The sequence below is a fragment of the Pezoporus flaviventris genome, unplaced genomic scaffold (genome assembly GCF_033815535.1).
Source record: "Pezoporus flaviventris isolate CSIRO_AGI_PZ_B2104156 unplaced genomic scaffold, CSIRO_AGI_Pfla_v1 ptg000002l, whole genome shotgun sequence".
NCBI classification, from domain to species: Eukaryota; Metazoa; Chordata; class Aves; order Psittaciformes; family Psittacidae; genus Pezoporus; species Pezoporus flaviventris.
Window position 1 is genome coordinate 54557886 of NW_026892550.1, and position 20305 is coordinate 54578190.

At 40.6% G+C, this 20305-nt stretch overlaps 1 protein-coding gene across 2 annotated transcripts in view; it reads left to right on the forward strand.

The window, feature by feature from the left end:
* Positions 1 to 20305, forward strand: part of TECRL (trans-2,3-enoyl-CoA reductase like) — a 63562-nt gene that overhangs the window by 15017 nt on the left and 28240 nt on the right. The gene's annotated exons all lie outside the window — the stretch shown is intronic.

Genomic DNA, 20305 nt, shown 5'->3' on the forward strand with positions numbered 1-20305 from the left:
CACTGTTTGGACTAAGGTTCTACTGTAGCTATCACAGATGTGAGAGGCTGGAAGGAGAGGAATGCATGATTTATAACTGCCAGCCCATTAGGGGCTATACATTTCTATCTTCTTTTTAACATTACACAGTGTCAGTTCAAGACCACAACTACATTTGCCCTCCCAGTGTTATATTTGATAAGCGTTGATAACATGAGGCTGCTTCAAGCTGGCCACAGACAAACCCTGTAAACTAAAAAACTACTGTAGTGGGAAACCCAAGCACAGAGTGATTAAATGATTTCTCTGGGATTGTGCAGGCACTCTGACAGACTTCTCAACTGACTCAGCCATGTCCAGTTCCTTAAAGGTCAGGGCAGTCTCCCTTTCTTCTAGTACCACTTTTCTTGGGTTTTGCATCCATGAGGTGGCGAGAAAATAGAAAGGGAGAGATAATTTCTGCACATATAGACTGCAAACATGGACCTTGTACATGAGAAGAGATTAGAGCAATCACACTTAAAAAAATCCCTCTTTTCTTCCTGCCAGAGAACAGAGCAGTTTTGCTGGAGGCTTCCCTTTTGCCTCTTCCTAGTTACACCCCTCCAGCTCTTACTGGAGGGAGGTTGTTGGAAAGATGGGAGGAAGAACAATGAAAGCAGCCAAGTGCCAAAGTTTGGTGCCATTTGCCTTTGTCCACCGAATTGCTGGTCAGGATTTTGAGGAGTGGGGCCAAATGTACCTGAACTCTGCAAGACGTATACATGTATGCAACTGAGATCTGAAATGCTAAAATTCTGCTGTATCTGAATGTGCAGAGATCCTAAGTGTTGCACTCTTGCTCCTAGACTGTGAAATGCTTCTCCCACTTCTGCTTGTGGGAAGTAAGGTGTTACTTGTGATGAGGATTGAAAAACTTGAGTGTCACCCACATTTGAGATGTACAGGTCTATGCAAGGCCTGTTGCCCTGAAGTGGGCTTCTTGAAATTGCAGGGGTATTTAGCTGAGCAGAAAAAGTGCAAAAAGAATTGAGGGTTGGAAGTGAAGGCCAGAGAAACTCAAGTTAGGAATGAGGTAATGAGATATTTGTTTCCAAGAGAGGACAGTTTACTGTTGGAGTAATCATCTTAGATGATGGGCTTTCATTATTTTTACAAAAAGGGTGTATTCAACTAAAGGCTAGATGCCTTTTATTAAAAAAAAAAAAAAAGGAAGGTGCTTAGTCAGACACTAATACTCTGGAGTTCAGAGTAGAGAAGTAGAAAAAATATTATGCTTCTCCTCTGTCCTTAGAATTTAATAAAACACTAAAGCTGGAGGCTTTTGTGATTGCACAAAGGTTCAGTTGATGAAGCAAAAGGCTGTTGACCTAACTGCTCTAAAACTACTTGTTTTCACTCCCTGCAAGAGCTTGTTAAATGCAAAATGGTAAAAGTTACCCCCCCCCAGCTAAATATGAAAAGACTGAGTGCATAAGTTTTAATATTTCAGTAAGAGTGTGTCCTTCCATCAGTTTATGAAATGCAGAGCATTTCTGAATAGACTCTCTTGAATCAATTGAAACTGGATTTGTATTGATGCAGCTTAAATCAGCTGAAGATCACTGGCACAGAGGTTTATCCCAATTTAACTGTAATGAGGTTTTTAATGGATTTGGGCTAAAATGGTGCAAGTCTGTTGTATAAGACATTTTAATGGCTCCTGTTTTCATATTTAGAGATATCTTACTCCCAGTGCGATACGTGAAGCTGAGTATAAAGGAAGCAATACAACAAAGCATGGTACAAATTGCGAACTGAAACTCTTGACAGTGCAAGGTTTTACAGCACATGGAAGGACTGGCATATGCCTCCAATACATTTTCAGTTCTCAATTATTTTTATGTCAATTCCTCACATTACCAGAGTACACTGTATCAGTGTCCTGTGTCCTTTCTTCCCATTCCAGCTCATTGCTTTGATCTCTCTTTTCCAGTTCAGCCTGGAAGTTGTTGTCTCATGAGGTTTCCCCTCCTCCTCCTTCTTTCCCACTTGCAAAGAGCAAGCCTTCGCTTTTTTCTTTTCATGTAGTTTGGAGGATGACAGCTAATAGAATACAGTTGTTTTAGGCAAGAGCTGATAAGGAGCTGAAGTTGATCTGTGGATGCCTTTGGTTAACATGTTATTTTGTATTAGCTTGTGCATTCATTTCTGTCATTCTGTGTGTGCCAGACTCACATGTTCCTCTATAACCTCTTGCTGAAACACACTCCTATGCACACCCTTTTACAGTCTCCCCATCTTCATACATTCTCCTTTGATCATGGATGCAATTAAGCTTTCTGCTCAGCTGGTATCTTGTCAGCCCTTCAGTGAGAGGAACCCCTGTGCAGCCATTTTGCAAGCATCATTTCTGTCACTGATCCATTTTCACTGCCTGACTCAAGAAAGGAGAAAAAAACCTGAATTATGAATTACTGCACAGGAGGATGCTAATCATTAAAATAAAAAATTAAAAAGAAAATGCAAGTGGCAACACAATATGTTACTGCCAAGTAGTGTTTAAGTCAGTCAAACATTAGTTTAGATCTGTGTTTGTATGAAAAGCAGAATATGAACTCAGAAGTCCAGGAACAAATACAGAAATACTCCTCAGCTTTTCCTTGACCAAAACTGTCTCTACTGAAACAACCCCAGCAAAACCTAACCCTGTGTTTTCTGTGGCACTGATTTCTGGAGGGAAATCCCAGTTTTATCCCTTGAGACCTGGGGAATCCATGAGCTTTGTGAAGAATAACCATCTAAGATAAGCTGCCATTTCCATGGGAATTGAAAGGCTTTCTCTTTTTAAGCGGTTTTGAATCAAACCCTGGTCACTGTATCCACTGCCCCTTTCAGGGACCAGCAGCACCAATGGGGTCCACACAGAACAGCAGTTTCCCTGTTGCAGCTTTCCAGTCCTTGGCTCTACAGGGATTTTTTGTAACAGATGTTAAATCCAGACTGTCGTTCTTAATAGCAACCATCACACCTGCCCACCATGAATCTACCTAATCCTTTTCAAGCCTACTTACAATTTTGACCTCAGCAAGATCCTCTGGGAAAGAGTTCCACAATATAAGTACATTCTGGACAAATGTCTATACTTCTGCTGCTTGATATTTTCTGCCAGAGATTGAGTGGCAGCTGAGTGTCTGGGTTTTACTGGCCATTACACTGTATTATCTAAGGTATGGTCAAAGAAGCCTCAATCAGGTCGGTGCTGTACACTGGGTGACTTTGCTACTATTTTCCTCATTCTTTTGGCTAGTTGGCAGAGGTGAAACCAAGCCAAAAACTAAGTGTATAAGAAGCAAGGCTCTTGTCCCATGTTTTTTCAGTTGCTTATAATGAGTTAAGTACCTGGCATTTTCTTTATCTTGTAGGCTAAATTTTGCCAGCTCTTGTCCTTGGCAATAACTCTTCACCTTTAATTTATTTCTATCTTTGCAAAATGCATTGTACTACTGGGGAGGAAATCTTACTGATAGAAATGAAAAACTGTAATAATAATACTAATTCAAGTATCAAATAACAAAAATAAAATACCTTTAGAACAGGTAGTATAGTGAAGCCAGAGATCATTAAATATTTTCAAAGTTATAGCAAAAAAGGTGCTGAAAAAGCCCTTGAAAGAAGAGGAAGAACAGAAAAGAGAGGGGAATAATATCTCATCTATGCCATAACAAACTCATGGATGCAACCTGCACAAGGACGTAGCACAACACTTTGAAGTCAGAAAAGTGAGCTTAGGGAGACCAGAAATTGCCACCTAGATGGAAGGAGCAGGCAAAGGAGGAAGAGCAGATGGGAGGAAGACTTGCAACACATAGAAGGAAATAGAGAAGTTGAAGAGAGAACTGAAAACACATGCAGAGTATCCTGATCTGCCAAGAGGAATGAGGTGCTGAAGTGCTCAAGCTGCCCGCTGTCCCAGTAAAAAAACCAACTCCTAAAACTTCAGCTCCAAAATTGCAGGCCCCTCCAACTAAGCTAACAGATGTTATTTGGGACATTTAAAATAAGAAATGTCTATGAAAGTAAATCAGTAAGAAATTGTCAGTAGATGACACTGAAGAATAAACACCATAATTTCTGGACTCTATGAAACTTTAGTGCTATACCATCTTAACAACTGCTTCTTACAGGTATTTCTGTAGCAATCCAAAGAGCTACATTCCCTGGAAAACCACTGAGATATCTCCTGTTGCTTTCCTCTAGAGAGAAGATGAGGAGAAAGACAGTGAAATTCCTTCTTCATGGTGGGAACCAATCTCTCCTTTAGGCTCTTCCTTAACAGGCTTGTAGGCCAGTGTGTTAGGATGCAGTAATCTGCCAGGTTTTACCTACTGCTCTCGTCCTGCATGTTCCCCAGAAACCATAGGAGAACAGGCAGCCCCTTAGATGTCATTACCCTGCAGACCTCTTGGTCACAGCATACCCTGTCTGACTCCCTGCACAAAAGCAAGATCAGAGTCTCCTGTGCAGGCCCATCCAGCACACCATATCACTGAGTCTATCAAACACTCCCACTGACTTCCAAGTGCCTTGAATAAGATCTTTATTGCTTAATGTAAAGAGATACCTTACCATCTCAGACGACAAATGTAAGTAGAAGTACCATATCACACAGTTCTTTTCCAGCTGCATAGAAGGCCTGTGCATAATCTTCTGCCTTCCATTTTCAAAATGACCCATTACTGCCTCCAGCTTGCTTCTTTGCCTGGTTGCCTGTCAGTAGAGCTCAGCTCAGGCAGCACTGAGCAGCTGGAAGGAGAGTAGCATTTTGAAATCAAGAGGTTCCTCTTTGCCCAGAACTCTGAAGCAGATCTTCAAAATACTGATAAGCAGAAGTCATGCCGGACAAGTGAAGAGCAAGAAGAATCTTTTACTGCTAAGAAAATACTAGGCAAGCCTTGTGAGAGGAGCTTAAGGCACATGAGGTACAAAAGCTAAACCTTTAGTGGAGGAGGTTCTTTTTCTTCTTTCCAAAAATCTGCTAAGGGTTTTCATGCTCTGAATCTGCAACTTTCCTGGTTTTGATGACATCTGAGCTAGCAGCATTATTCCAAGAGCAAGGGTGTAAGAAAAACTCCATATTTTGCCAGGCCTATGCAAAAACATAAGAGCTGGATGCAGAGTGGTTGCTGGAAAGGATGACTGTTTGTACTGCATCACATAATTCCCTTCTAGATGCTGGCTGCGATGTTAAACTTCAAGGCTCAGAGAGTTGAGAAAGGATGCTGAAGGGATTAGTCATTAAGAGCAGTACCAGGGAGAATGGTGACTGCTAAGCTAGTGCCCTGCCTACTGGCTCTATATAATCAGGACTGTCTGATAACACAGCCTTGCTGAGAGCGTGCCGTTCCCCTGATTTCTCCACACTGTCTATTACAGCTGGATTCTCAAGTTGAAGAAAGTTAATGAAATCTGTCAATTTTGATGCCTGGAGAGACTCGTGTGTCTGATGAATACACCTGCTGTGGACTCAAAGAAGCTGAATTATGCTATTTATGGCTCTCCCAAGCTGACTGCAGTCTTGGCCTGTCAATCAACTAGGAGCCCTTCATGTGTCTCACAAACTGAAGAGACCCAAATAAGTTATATCTAGGGCATAAAGCCTTGCAGAGGGATCTTTCTTCTGCCTTATATTAGGAGATCAGGGTTTGAAAAAGCCAAAACTTTTGAAAAAGGCCTCTCAGTCTGATCCTGCCATGAGTTGCCTTGAACTGAGTGCAGTCCCCCGGCAGAAAGGCAGCTACAAAGTCTACGGCTTTTAACAAATCTTAAACTCATTCCTCTCCATTTTTATCCTAAGTAGTGCATGCTAGCCCAGAGTAACAACTCAAATCCATATATGGATGAATATTCAAAGGGACCCGCAATACCCAGCTGTGCAGGCTGTCTGACTGCGGAGCTCATAGGCCCAGCATTATGTCCCCAGTGCAGATTTGCAGAGCACACTGGGTTGGCAGTCACATCCAACTTTTGTTTTCAATAAATTTTCCCCTTTCTGCATTCATAACAACTCAATTGGAAATTAACAGTGAAGGCAAATCACTAGAGAGGGATGGGCAGATATTGCAAATGGGCAGTAAGAAGTACAGCATTTTCATCTGCGTAAATGGCTTTTTCATCTGTCTTGACTTTGTAAATGACAAAGACTAGATTAGGAGGAAACACGATGATATTTATTTCATCTTATAATTTATTTTTCCTTTGCCTTAGTCACACAGCAGATAGTGGTAGAAGACTAGTTTACAAAGAATTTCAGTCCCCCCCCAATGACACAATCCTAAACTTCTTTTGCTTCTCTATATCTGTCAACACAGCTCAATTTATTAGATGCTCCTTGAATTTCTTGTTACTGCCACAGTGAGGCCTGCATATACTTAAAATACTACTTTTTGTTTTGCAAGGCTAAGCACAAAAGTATGCAGTAGCTCCTGCCATGAGCCTCAAATTAGTTGCTACTGTCTTCTTCCCCAGCTCACGATCAGAGATCTAATCCATGAGTAAATTGCTTCCTGCCTCTGCAGTGTGTGCGTGTCAGAACAGAGACCTAAATTCTTGCCCTGGCATGCTGCTTTAGCCAAGAGGCCAGCTTGTCCAGCAGGCTTCATTTCTGATCTGTACAGGAGGAAGTATCAGGAGGATGACCTCCTCTCAGCTTGTTTGTGGCATACCTCTGTAAATCTCTCCATAGAAAATAGAAGAGTCTGCTGGTACAGATTTGTGTACCTTGAATTTATGGCTTAGCTGTCAAAATAATTGAAGCACACCTGTGAAAGCTGGGAATACTTTCACTTACTTTGTAACAGCCAGTCAGGAAATGGGAATGGCTTCATTGACTTAACACAGTTTAAAAGAAAAAAAGACAAACTGAGTTAGCATCATGATTTTAATCTTCAAAGTGACTAAAAATTTACCTTAGACTCCAAAATCTCTCTCTCTTACCATCCAACCCCCTCCATCCCCTTCTGTGTTGGAATTACAGAAAACCAATTCTGGCCAGTTTTCAAAAGGGACAGACAATGCATGGAATGCTCCAGCTGAAATCACGGTTGTGTAGTCATTGGGAAGCCCTCCAAAAGGTGCCATGCACTTCACACACTATTTTGCATCCTGAATTGTGATCATAACCCTCCCATTCAAACCCTGACGCATATGTCTCTTGTTGACACTGCCAAAGCCCAGAAGTTGCATTTAGACATTTCTAGCTGTGTGCTGATGTCTGACTTCTTTCTCCCAGCATAACTGGACTTAATAATGAGAGCAGGCACCAGACTAAGCACCTGCATTCACTTTGCTGAGCACTTGAATCTCATTATAGGTCTTGGAGAAAGAGATGTTAAACATATCCCGGGAGTTTTGCTTTCTGAAATGCATATGTGGTTACAAAGAACATTCTCCTTATGTAGTGAATTTAGTAGTTTGGCTTACCTGGGTGGTTTAGAAGCAGTGCACTTAGTAACGTAGTACCTTAAGCAAGTCTTTTAGGGTCAGATTTTTAAAACATTTTGGTCTTCTAAAGATAACAATAAAAGCCAGAAGACCAACTGAGATTTTTGAAGCCTCCTGATTTACATGGAAATGAGTGTGATTTTTAAGATTTAGGTCTTTGAGACTTGATTGAAACCCAGTCGAAGTCATGATATTGACTGGGGTGAGTTGTGTGCTAGACACTTGCTCCCTTTTGAGCTTCATTTTCTCATCTATAAAATAAGAATAATTAGTCTGCCTTTCATCCACCTTGGGATCTTTTGTCTGCTTTGGCTGTGATCCCATAAGAAACATTGGGGACAAAGAATGACTTAAATATATGCCAAATGACCTATTGAACCAGAGGGAGAAGGGTGTCTAAAACATAAAAGTCAGGCTATCCATTAAATGTTCACAGAAATAAGATGACCTTCAGAAAAAACATAAATTTTTAAATCAGCAATGGAAAAAGTGAAGATCAACTCAAAAACTTTAATGGAAAGGAACATTATTTCTCTTATTTTGGCAGCTGCTTCATCTGATGTTATTGCATTTCATTAGCAGGATTACAGATAACATTTCAGATGTGCAACATAATAAAAGAAAAGGCAGCAAATCTATTGAGATGTAGCTTGAAGCTGAGCTGGCCCTCTCCGCTCTCTGGGATATTGTTCCCAGCTGAGATTTACAGGGCTCTAACAGTGCATCACAAATGACATCCTATGTAAACAATCAGAGAACAAATGTGAGATGCTATTTAAATGCCTCATTAAGAAAAGGAAATTTCATAGCTAGATTCTTTGCTTTTCTTGCTTTTGCAGTAGATTTAATTGACAGATCTAAATGAGAAACAACAAAATTTGTTTACCAGAATTGCCTATTATTATTTAGAATGGGTTTTGTATTAGTGCCTATGGCTCAATTGAGAGAAGGGTAGTGCAAGGCCCTGTAGAGGTAATCCAGGCCCTAGAGAATATCTAGTCTCATGTAAAATGAAGAATTAAAGCGTACTGAACTATTAATATAAGATGCTAATGTAGTTTTTTTTTTAAACAGCTTCTACATCCGTTTAAATGTGGGTATTACATTTTTTTGTCTGAAGGACAGTTAGACTTCCAACAGTAACTTAGTGCTCACCATCAGACTCGTGTGGGTTTAATGTTCATTCAAGGAACCCAAGACACTAAAAGCCCCAGCAGGTCTTCATGAATGTGAAAAGAATCTCATGTCCATTAAAAAGACTTATGCCTGTTGATTATGGCAGGGTCAAGATCATTTCAGGCCTTTAAATGTGCTCTGCATCTGTATCAGGATTTTCATAGGAATCCCTGTGCTTTTGGACACCAAAGTTGGGCAGATGGTTTTACAGGAGAATCAAGCGATTTCTCCTATGAGGAACTGCATGAATTGGGTCTGCATTAAATGTCCTAGGAACTTCTTGTGAAAGAAAGCAAACAGGCTGTAGATAACAGAAAGGAAGAGAATCTCCCATGCCAGAATGAGAGGAGCTTACCTCCTTCTTGGAAAGCTCTGGGAGAGAAAAAAATGACAAGGTCCATGGTGTCACCTCTTCTAGGTTAGAGAAGAGGCGGCAGCATTAGCTGCTAAGTTCAGACTTTCTACTAGTTCTTCTCTGCCTCATGGCTTCACTGGCTGTGCTTCTGAAGCCCCAGCTTCCACAGGGCCAACAGGAGGTATGACATAAAAAGTATCTGGGGGTAGGATCAGGTAAGCAGAACAAAAGCAAGGGAAGCTGTTGAAACCTGAATGTGAAGGATGTCACCCTGTGATGATGACTTGTTTTGCATTTGTTTTCATGTGGGTTCTCTCTCGTATTTGTAGCCTGTTTATTTTTTTGTTTTGGCATGGGGGAGGGAATAAACTCTAGGAACAATCAAAATTAGAAATCTTTCACGCGAAACTTGATATTTGCCACTGCTTCAAGTTAATAAAAGCAATGCATCAAAGACAAGAAGCTGAACAAATGATCCACAATAAAAATAATGTAGTAGAGGGGAGTTCCACCTCTTTCTAAATTGTCTCCAAATTGCAGTGATATTGAACATATTTGCTGGAATGATTCACCATAGAAATAATTGATATGTGAATTATACTGGATCTGCAGCTCATTCACAAACTGTGCTCATGTAAAATGTGGGCTCCTCTTGCCCACTGCCTGGCTCATTGCTGCTAATGGATGGATGTTAGGTACTTTAGTGCATCTACCTCTATATTCCAGCTTGGTTATTTCCAGTCCCCCAAGCATGCTCCACCAACTGACATTAAATTGAAACTAATTCCTATGCCCACCAATGAGTCTCAAAGTTTTCAATGAAGGACCAAAACACCTCATGTCCTCTCTGGGGAAAGAGGGACACAGCTATCGCTTGATCCCTCAAAAGACTCTGGAAATAGAAGGTACCCAGTGTTTCACCTACTACCTTCCTTTTCTCATTATTTTGATCTCTTTTTTGAATGCTTGAAAATAAGCAAACATATACAAATAGATGGGGTCCCTGAAAGTGTAGAAAGCTTAGCAGTATCTAGCTAAGAGAGGATAGGGACTTCTCTGGAATTTGCTCATGTTTAGGAGAACAAGCTAGTTTTTCCTGGAGATAACGCCTGTACCCATTAGGTAAGAGCAGTGGTTGCTGCATTGCCATGTAGAAGGCTGCCAACACATTACTTAGTTTGGCCGTTGCCAAGAACTGTCTTAATTTATACTGAGATGACTGCGTGGCAGCGCCTTGGTTGAAGAAACATGTTTGATCTCTTAAAAATGAAACAACAAAACAAAACACTGAGGTTTTGAAGATGTGTCATAAAACTTCAATTTCAAATCGAGTAAGTCTAAACAAGCACACTGGATTCACTACTTGCTAGATGCCTTTATATAAGGCAGGCTTTGAATGTGGCAATGTATAGACACATTTCCTGTGTGATCTGAACAAGATTTACCAGATAAAGGTGCAGGCATTGAAGCCCAGGGGAAAGGTGGCTGTTTCTGTATATACTTTGCTCCATTTTGGTTATAGATAAACTGTTTAATTATTTAGCATACACCTTGGAAAGTCTTAACTTTTCCTTCATCTCTTTTATTATTGCTTTTGCGATGATATATGTTGGATGCAGGTTTAAGGCTGCAATCTAGACAATATTCTCTTTCAATGAACGTTTATATTCAGACTTGTTTTGGGGGGTAATATGGCTCATACTTTTGATTTCCTGTCAAAATGAATATAGGAGGTGCAATGTTTTCCAATCAAGATTTCCAGTTCAGAAAGCTAAGTCATGCCTAGTATCCATGCCTAACAAGACTCGATTTTCTTTAGGCAGGCAAATGGAACTTCCATATCCTGGCAACCAGAAGTTACAAAAGCTTCTAAGTAAAGAAAGTTTATAATCTAAATTATTCCATAAATGTAGTTAGAAAGAAAATGTAAAAAGATAACTGTACATGAAAAATCAGAGGCTGAAAAAGAACCAATATGTCAGTCATGAAACACAATACTAGGGTTTTTTTTTTTCCTGTGCTTAAAATATACATTCTCCATAAACAATTCTGAATTCTGAAACAGAAGCCCTATTTCCACAGCGTCAAAAATATTTCTGAAAACTTTCAGGCAATTCTGCTTGCAAATAAGTAGGCTGGCTCCAAAAACTTTTACCAAATTTTTGGCACTGAAGTAGAACAAAGAGAAGGTTATGCCAGTGGTTTATTTGCTTTGAACAATGCATATTGCTCTGGTTTAAGTACATACTAAAGGGAAAGTAGTATTTTTTTATATTCTGCCATTAGAGCACAAGTTTTTGTTCACAAACAGTCTAGATGAGTTGTGGCTATAACATTTACAGAGGAAAAGTAGTAGAGGTGTTCAAAGGCCATTAAGTGTTTGCTGTATATAATGGGATGAAATCTCATCCCTCAGGTATGAGAATGAACATACTCACCTAGCACTATTGCCATGATCAAGTTCCACAGTGATCATGACTGTGTAAGTGTGGAAAAACAATTTTAAGCATGTTACACTTCTTTCTACATGGCTGCCTTGTGGTTGATGTGCAGACAGCCTGCCTGGGTTCATCTCCTACTGGGAGAGCTTTGGATGGTGTGTCCTCTGCTCTCCATGTGGGCTAGAGCATCATCCATGGCAGGCACAGGAGGTGACCTAGAATCAAACACATTTGCTGTTTATTTAAGGAAAATTATTTGTCCATGCAGAGCTGGCATGGGAAAAGCAGTTTCCCAAACCCTGTGGCAGTTTTTCTGAGGCCCTGAAGCCTTTGCTCAACCTAAGTAATGTGGTGGGATAGAGAATTAAACCACCCCAAATAATTTCTCCTAGGAAGGACACGGAAACATGACTGAGCTTCTGGCTTTCATGCTACTGTTTTATCTGCTGCCAAAGGAGGGCAGATCTGTGCTACCTTTTCTTCACTGCCTGTGGAGAAACTACAGTTTAGCCCTGGTATTAGTGGAGATTAATTTTCAATGTGGTAAATTTACCAATGAATCTATAAGAAGTTAATTTGCACTAAGGAAGAAATCACGTCAGTTCAAATGAGTTCAGCTAACTGCTGATGGCATTGGTATGGCCATTAGATAGAAAATCCACACTGCTGTTGGGGTTAGTGAGGGAATGTATCCTGATTAGATTAGGGGCTAGAGAGAGTGCTATCCCCTGGACAGTCAAATACTGAAAGAAAATCATGCTTCATTAGCATGTTTTATTAACTCTTTTAATGAAACACAGCTAGAGCCTGGGGTAGGACTCTCCTCTGCCCAGTACACCTGTGGTGGAGGCACAAACGAGCTTTTGAGCCATTTTTGCTATGTCAGCTCTGATTGTTGGAGCGCCGGGTACTTTCTGATGCTAGAATCAGCAGAGCCCCAAGCCTGCAGGCAGTGCAGGGTATAACAGCAGCCTTGCCAATTCTCTTCTCTGCCCCTCATGCTGCTACCTAAATGTGCTCAGCACCTGTGCTGAGCTAGTATCCAAACTGGAGTAGGGATACTGATTTCTGAAGTGAGGAGGCAATGACCTGTGTTATCAGTGCTCTGAAACACTGCCTTATCTATAACACTGCAAGGCACAGCACTGTTTGTTCTCTCCGAACCTGGCACAGGGTGAACATGAACTAAAGTTTTGAAAGAAACAACATTTTTAAAACAGACCTTTATATCTTATTACTTGTGTTTTCTGAGACCACAAGGATAGTCAGATACTTGTGTTTAAATGTTCTAATTTGCTGTCTTTGAATCTGTTGGTTGAGTTAGCTACTGCCACACCAGTAAAGGTATTTGAACATGTAAAGATTCAGGATAGAGAGCAACTGATTTAATAAACTACCAAACATTAAACTGCATTTTTAAAAATCCCATGATAGAATATGGAAAGGCAGATAAGAGAAGGAAGGATATTTTTAGTCCCTGGAATACATATTTAGTTTGGCAAATGTATGCTCCTTATCATGCAGTTTCTCATGTTCTGCTCATTCTTTGTATGAAGGCTTCACTGACAGAGTTTGTATTTAGGAAAGAATCCTCCTTGAGTTCTCACAGCCCCCTCAACAATTATCTTTGTTATCCTTTCCAAACTTGTAGAGGCAGGAGAATCAAAGACAAAGATAACTTCCAGAATATAGATCCTGGTTTGGCATAAATTACACACCTCTCTCTTAATTGGGGTTGGCATTTCAGAGCCTGAGCACAACTGTCTGCAAATACAAAGCAGACTCTGTGCTATTTTAGAGCATGGATCACAGGACACAGTCCTCCCTGGGAATCCCTGGTCAAAAGAATCCCCAACCCATTACAGAGAGTCCAGCTTCACTGACCAACCTGCCCGCCACCCACCACCCCACTCCCCACAGTGACAATGCACTACTCTGTGCGTCGCAAAGGCAGCAAAGGCAGCACAAAGCCCAGGCTGCAGGGAGTCAGGCCAGCTGCTGTGCCCTGCAGCGCCTGATGCCCTCAGCGCCTGATGCCCTCAGCGCCTTCTCACCTTCTAGCACTGATTAAAGACAGTCCCTTATGGGAATGATGCCTCAAGCTCAAGGCTTGTCAGAGTATCTGTTTACTTGTTTTTCTGTATTCTGCTCTGTGGTTATTATTAATGAAATGAAAGGTGAGCCTCATTCCCTTTCCCTTCCCATGCCCACGCACATTCATTTAAATGCAAATCCACATAGAAAGATCAAAATTAATTATACTTTCTGCAGCAGGCTACACAGAAAATTGAAATGCACACGGCTGGATTTTTCTTTTTCTCTCTGTTTTTTTTTTTTAAGTAGAAGGATAAACAATATAGAAAAAAATAAAATACAGATCTAAATGTTGTATTCTTGCTTGCTTTTAGTTTCTGATGCTTTTTGCCTGTCTGAGTTTCCACAGTTGCTTTCAGTGTCAAGCTCTTTCAGAAGGAAAATTGAAAGCTTAATCTGCTAGTGACATAAATTGACCTCTAAATGACAAATAATATTCTGTTTACCACCAATAAAAATTGATCTTCATTAGGAAAAACTGCTGACTCTCAAGAAACTTTTCCATTATTGCCCAATCGAAATATAGCTGAAGTCTGGGATGTTTCCTTTTTCGTGATAAAAAAAAAGGCTGGCGTGGGGGGGAGGGGAAGTAGTGTTCTGTTCCTGAGGTTGTTCAGGCATCTATAGAAGTTTTTTCCAATGAAAATGCAATCAGATGAATTTGACTCATCTGAGATCTTCCCTGGAAACCTTACAAATTAGACAAATCAGAGAAAATACTCAGAGAAAAAAAAGCTGACAAAGAAGAGGGATTTGTCCCTGGGTATGGAGCCATTAAAGTCATCATCCTTTTCAGTACCCTGATGAGATTTTACTGAAGACTGGATCTGCTCCTTTCACTGCCTTCTGATAAAAACATGGATCTAGTTCAAGACTTTGCTACAGCTCTTTAAATATTCTGATATACCACATTATAGGTTCTTCTACAAAAAAACACCAACAGCCTAGCTAAATGATGCTGGATCCAGCAAATACCTGCCTGTCCTGGTTTTAGCTGGGATATTTTTCTTCCCGGTAGCTGGTGGAGTGCTGTTTTTTTGCTTTATTATGAGAACAATGCTGATAACACACCAACGTTTTAGTTGTTGCTAAGTAGCGGTTACTCTGATCAAGCACATTTCAATCCCTCATGCTCTGCCAGTGACGAGGGGCACAAGAAGCCAGGAGGAAGCAGAGACAGGACACCTGACCCAAACTATCCAAAGGGGTATTCCATACCACAGCATGTCATGCCCAGTATATAAACTGGGGGGAGTTACCCAGAAGGGACAGATCACTGCTCAGGTCAGGCTGGGTATCAGTCAGTGGGTGGAGAGCAACTGTATTGTGCGTCACTTGGGTTTTCTGAATTCTCATTTATCTGTACTTATTGTTCCCTATTATAAGTATAGTTATTGTTGATATTATTTCTATTATCACTATATTTTACTTAATTTCAAATTGTTAAACTGTTCTCATCTCAACCTGTGGGTTTTACATTCTTCCAAATTCTTATCCTCCCCCTATCTCTCCGGGAAAAGGGGGGGGGAAGTGGAGGGAAGTGAGAGAGAGGCTGCATGGTACTTAGTTGCCAGCCGGGTTTAAACCATGACACTTCCCAAGGCCAATCCTGTCCCCTAAAGACTTAGTGAGAGCTAGAAGCAGCATACACTTGGTGGCCCTGCAAGCACATCTGGGCTCAGGAGCTCAGTATGGTGCCAGGCCAGTACAGCTGTCTGGTAGCTGGAGGAGGCCTGGCTAGAGCTGGTGTCTCAGCACTAGCCCTGAAAAAAAAGACCCAGGTGATTGTGCTGGGTGATTTGTGGGTCAAAACAACAAAACATCTTTAGGTGTGTGGCCAAAAAGGGCCTTCTGAGCAGGACCTTGCTTGCCCCGGGCTTGGTGCTGCAAGTCTTAAAGTGAGCCAGCCGTTTAGATTGCAGTAGTCAGTGGCTGTCATTTATTACAGTGAAGGCAAAAATAGTAAGTAATAGCTTCAGATACTTTCTTTCTTGGTCTTATGGCCCACCTTAGTTTTACTGTGGTTCTTAGGTGTGTTTTGCTTACTACCATCGTGCTCAGGAATCACTCAAGTGGCATGACAGCACAATAAATCTCACAACCTTTTCTTCAAATAAAAGCAGAAAGCAACAGCTTCAAGTCATTTCAGCATCCCACTTTTCCTGCTGTCAGCTCAGTACAGCAAACGGTATGCAAACCTCAGTCCAGAACAGGTTATAATTGTAAGCATGGCAATATCTCTATTCCCATTTTCTCAGAAGCTTTCCTGTCTAAAGACACCATCCCCACATATAGTGGTACGTGAATCTTTCCTAACAACCTCTTCTTATAGCTACACAGATGTAAAAATTAGCGTCTGATTAAAGTGAGGGAGTGCATTTCAGCCATGCTCAGTTCACACGACCAAATGCGGTTATGTTTCTCAGCTAATGTGTAACACTTTGTGATCATATAAGGGATACTGGTACTGCAGTGGTCCCCAGAATTGTCCATATTTCTGCAAATCTAAACTTTAAAACTAAAAACTAAAAAATAAGAAAAGTTTAAAATTTAAACTTGAAAACAAATTTAAACTTGCTGCTGCTGTTTGATTATAGTTATTTTGTTGTTCATATCATCCTATTCATATCACAGTGAGTTTTACTTGTAATTATTTAAGGTTGTTTGTCATTGCAGATACATGGGTGCTGAAATACAATGGGAAGCAAACAACTTAACTGATAACAAAATTAGATGATCACGGAATGTCAGTCTGCTAATTATCTCCAAATTGTGTCTCTCAACTCTGTTTTGCATTTCTTACACTCCTTACTCCCCAGAAGAATAGCCACGTTCTAAGGAACACACTGAATTACCCAGTAGGAGAGGTCTTCATCATGTTATACCTTTGCTGTCATACAGGTTCATGGAACATCATAAATACTTTCTGACAAATGTGCATTTGTGTAATTTACCACAGAACAGGCAACGCACTAAAGAATTTTTATCAAAGGCTCTTTCTGAATCTTGACAAAAATTAGACTGACCCCTTCAATTTCATAACCATTGGAAAATATCTCCTACTTAGATTCCTTAGTTGTTAAATTTTCAAAACCTCTTGTGATATTTAAGTAGTGGAACACACATGAAGCTCAGTTTGAATTTCATGCGGATAAAAGTCCCTTTGGACACTTTTAAAACTGCATATGGGCTTTTAAAACTGTCCTCAGGTCCTGTGATTGACATCCTATTCATTTACTGAAATTCTAGTATAAATGCAGTGAAAAAACAAACTGTGTGAGCAGTGGGACCAGTAGAACTTGGTTTTCTGTGTATCTTTCTATAGCGGTGTTGGCAGCTGGGCATGGTACTGGTATAGTCGTTGTAGCAAGCATTTGTATGGTTATTTAATAGCACTGCATCTCTTTTTTATATCCAGTATTGACAGGTGATTTCATACTTGTGTATGGTCAAATTAAAGGCGGCTATCAGTTTTTATATATCCTGTCAGTTTGCTTATGTTTTAATTTTTGTTTTAAATAGTCACAAGTACAAAAAATGACCCATCCAAAATTAAATATTTTTCCTTATGTCCATTTTTTAAAAGAAATTATTAAAAGTGAACATTGAGTTATTTTCCAAGAAAATACTCTTCTATGTTGAAAAAATGATGATGCTTTAAAGGGATTAGTATTAAAATGTTTTAACAGTTTTTAAGTAAAAGCACGGAGTTTTTCCTCAAACTTGGAACAGATTTCTGACAGAGAAGATGAAATAAGGTAAAAGGTTTAAGACTTATCATGAATTGCTTACACTACTAGACTAAATGAAGCCTGTATACATGGAATAAACATTATCTGAACCATAACAGTACGAATCATAGAATTGTAGAACAGTTTGATTTGGAATGAATGTTCAAAGATCATCTAGTCTGCCCCTCCTGCCATGGGCAGGGACATCTTTCACTAGATCAGGCTGCTAAGTGAAGAAGAATGATGTTGATGTTAAGGAGTTTGTGGATTTTCAAGTTGAAAATCAAGGAGTTTGTGAGGAATGGGCAAAGCTTTCAGGTGCCTAAGTGCATGAAGTTGAGGGGTGACCGTATTAAAAGACCAAGACAAACATCAGGAGAAGGGTAAGTCAGGAAGGTAGAAATAATCAAATAGGAGACGGAAAACCAGGATGACATTTCAATAGCTGTCCGAACGCACAGCAAAGAAAGGAACTGAAGCTGTTCTACACAAATTCAGAAATCTAAGAAATGCGAGGGAGGACCCACAATATTGTCTAAACATCAGAGAATATAATATTGGCTAAATAGAGCTGTTGTCTAAGCCATGAAGTTTGAACCATTGTTTTATGGTCAAGTCTGTATCTGCTTTTTCAAGTGAAAACTGGTCGGTGATATAAATGGGCTGAAATGTTATTTTTGCAACTTCTTCCAAGTGTGAAATACATAGCCAAAACTATAGCCCTGCTTAAGGGAACTGAACAGCTCTGCTGATCACAAGGACTATACAGGGATGTGATCTACTCAACACCATGTGACTGAGCTCTGATGCACTATCACAATGTCAGTAACTAATAATACATGTCTGATCTTAGATACAACAAGATAAACTCAGCCATGCTCTTGGACTGACATTAATCTCTGCAGGAGGCACCAATGGAAAGTGTTAATAAGAATAAACTGGAAAGTAAACCATACTAAAAAAAAAAACAAAACATCTGCAAAAGAGAAACCTTCCAGAGAAACCTTCCAGACTGGAAATGAGGGGAGCTTTGCCAGGTGTGGGAGTGCAGAGGAGCTTTGGAGTGCTGCATGCAACTGCATCTGTGTCTCTATCTGTAGTGAGAGCATGCACTCTCCACATGCACTTCTATACTCCTGCTGATGGCAGGTTAAACTAATCTGCCAAATGATGCCTCTAGGTATCCAAGAGAGCCATCAACCCCTTATTTTGACAGACAGTAGCAAGAATTAATACAGGTGATAATTAGTTGCTTGGCTTCTTTTCACTAGTAAAAGGAAGGAGAGCTCTTTTTCTATAGGAATAACATGAATGTGTGTTTGACAGAGCCAGGCTGGATCAGAATGGCTTCCCACATTGCCAAACAGAAATCCAGAGCTGTCCTAGTGAAAGCTCTGGAGGATCCCCATGGGAAACAGTCACAGGAAAAAGGCAGAAAAATGCTGACAGGTGAGGCCACAGTCCCCTTGGCTGACTGAAATCAAGTGGTGAGCAGGCAAATCTTTGATGTTTAGGAATGTGTGGGGTTTCCTCTCTATGAAATGAGTCTCATCAGGCTGATGACTCTCCGAGATTCGAGAAGTAAAGTGTGGTCACACTTCTGTCCAGAAAGCAACATTGGTTTTTGTAGAAACCCAGACAGTTAAGGCTTAGGAAGAGCCTTGCTAAAGTCTGCTGCCATAAAGACTGAAAGTGGGAAACTTTCATGTTCATACTAAACCTATGATATGTACAAAAAGAGATGTGTTTGGACTTTGTCCCCTACTCCATTTGCATATCATTTCCACTTGATGTTAGCTAGTGACCCCCCCACCAATAGTAAAAGCTGGGAAGGAATATCCAAACAGCTAATTTCAGGTGCCTCCAGCAAAATACATGCAACACACAAAGGACAGTCTGGAAACCAGAGAGACACAGTGGTGTGATAATAAGGTCACTGCAGACAAGCAGCGGCAAAGGCACAGTTCCATCTGTCTGAATCTTTGAGTATGCTTGAACATATTGGTGTACTGAGGCTGAAGGACTGGAAATGTGTGATGACGTGCTGAATCGCACAACCTCTGTTTGCCCTTGTGAAGATTATGAGCCATACCTAAAAGCACATTGCCACAGGATCAGGTAAATTGGCTTTTATTGAAACATACTGTAATATGGGGAGGGGAGAGCTGAGGAGAAGATTCCAATTTAACGCAAGTACATTGCATTTCAGGCTCCCAAATAACTATTGATATCTGCTGTCCTGGAGCAAATCATATCTTCCTTGACAAGTCAGACAGCTGCTCTTTCTCTATCTTCCTTTTGTTATCTTTAATAGCCATGGATTGTTGTAATACCTTGAAAAAATAATGTTTGTGACTTACTTGATGGATATCTTGCCTCTTGCCATTAGCCCTGGTTCATGGGTTCATCTAATGCCTGTTCCTGCCTACCTACAAAACTCAGACCAAATGATTCTGAAATGAGCGTGTGCTGAGTGACACTGCACAGTGGTACAGTGCACATTGTATACTCCCTTTCCTCCTAACTCCCTTTCCTCCCTACTCCTGTAAGCTCCCTTTCCCCTTCAGCTGGCAGCTGGTGGGGTCAACAATCTCTCCTCATCATCCAAAATACAGTTAAGGTAGAAGCAACATCTGGAGTTCATCTGGTCCAGGTTCCTGGTCAGAGCTGGGCCAACTTTCAAGACCTGTAAGATTGCACAAGGTCTTCTCCAGCTGAAGCCTATTTCCAGGGAAGCAGATCCCACAGCTTCTTGGGCAAATGTTCCCATGTCTGATCACAGTCATTGTGAAGAACTTTTTTCCATTTGTTTAAGGTACAGGAATACTGATATACAGGAATAGTAACAATTGTAAAGCAGGTCTAAAGAAAACTGTGGCTGTATTTGACCAGTTTCACCTGGGCTTTGAATTGAAAAGACAAAGCAAATCTTTTACAGGCTATTGACTGTCCTAAGGTGTATCAAAGGAAATAAAGAAAATGCAGTAGAAATGGCTGGGGGTGGTGACAGTGCAACTGATGCATTTATTAGGGAGTTTTGGCAAATA